Below are 1,425 nucleotides of genomic sequence, written 5' to 3'. Positions count from 1 at the left end.
GGAGAGAGAGAGAGAGAGAGAGAGAGAGAGAGAGAGAGAGAGAGAGAGAGAGAGAGAGAGAGAGAGAGAGAGAGAGAGAGAGAGAGAGAGAGAGAGAATCTCCCACTCTAGGCAACTGGGCAGAGACCAAAGAGAGAACTCCAAGAGTCCCTCTGAACTTAGGCACCTAGCTCCAGTCTCCAGGGAAATGGAGCGGAAACGACACGGAAATGACACAGGAATGACAGATGGACTCCAGGGTTTGCAGATACTCTTGGACAGCTCTCCTCATTTTGCTCCGTATTTGTCGCTATCGCTCCCTCATTCCCATTGGCATAAATCCCGACTTGTAGGAACCAGTCTCTCCCTCCCTTTCTTTTTAATAGAAAGAAAAGGAAAAAAGGCTGGCCATCCTACGTGTATTTCACCATTCTGCCACTCCTCTGAATAAAACCATTTTCCTGCAAAGGGTAGGAGGTTTGTTTTTGTTTTTGTTTGTTTTTGTGGGAGGGCTATTTGGTTGGGGGGGGGAGGGGCGGTGAAAAGAATCGCTCAATTGCAACAACCCACTAGCAACAAACTTTCTTCTCCAAGAGGCCGTCAGAGAAGGGCCTCGTGCTTGCGGGGGGGACAGATAAGAGTCACGCTTCTCCCTGAGAGCTGGGAGCAGAAAGCCGGGAGATAGAGTGCAGAGGGGGTGCCGCCGGGGGCAGCTCTGGAGGCCGCGCGTCGGCCGCCCAGGGGAGGGCCTGGCAAACTTCCTTCAGTGTAGTGGGGATAGAGTCTTGAATCAACCCTAGCCCAGGAAGTTTTGGCTTTTGGTGGGTTTTCTTTATTTGAGACTGTATATGGGGAAGAAGGGGATTGGAGAGCGAGGGAGGGGGGAAAGGGAAGACAGAGAGAAAGTTCCATTGCGCGGGTACCTGCTACGCCGAAGAAAACTAAAAATAAACCCAACTAACTAACTTGAGTAAGTGTGGGGACGGGGGACCAGAAAACTGGAATGGGTGGGGGTTGGGCTCGGTTGTAACAGCCAAGGTCAGCACAGAGGAACGAGTGAAGTCTCTTCCCCAGGGAATACAAGCGCGCGCACGCCACACACTACATTGCCGCTATCCCCCTCCCCACTTTGCCCAGGATGGTGCAGGGCTCCCGAACCCCGGGACTGGCCCTGGCACTGCCCCAGGGCACCCCAGTGGCCAGACTGCTGAACTGGCCCAATCTCTACAGCCCGCCTCCCAGTGGCCGCGGAGCCAGCCCCCGGAACACCTGAAGCTTCGGAGGGCCAGGGGGGAATGAGATCCCCCGATACCCGCGCTTTGCTCCTCGGACCGATCGGGTGAGGCGGGATGGGAATCAGAGAGGAGGCTGTACAGAGGGCAGAGGGGGAGCGGTCCGCCAAGGCTAGAGCCAGGCCGGGTTGGGGACGCGAAGCAGACACACCTG

This window comes from Gracilinanus agilis, chromosome 2, assembly GCF_016433145.1.
Source record: "Gracilinanus agilis isolate LMUSP501 chromosome 2, AgileGrace, whole genome shotgun sequence".
In the NCBI taxonomy this organism is placed as follows: Eukaryota; Metazoa; Chordata; class Mammalia; order Didelphimorphia; family Didelphidae; genus Gracilinanus; species Gracilinanus agilis.
The sequence above is the reverse complement of the archived record's forward strand: the minus strand, read 5'-3'. Positions refer to the sequence as shown.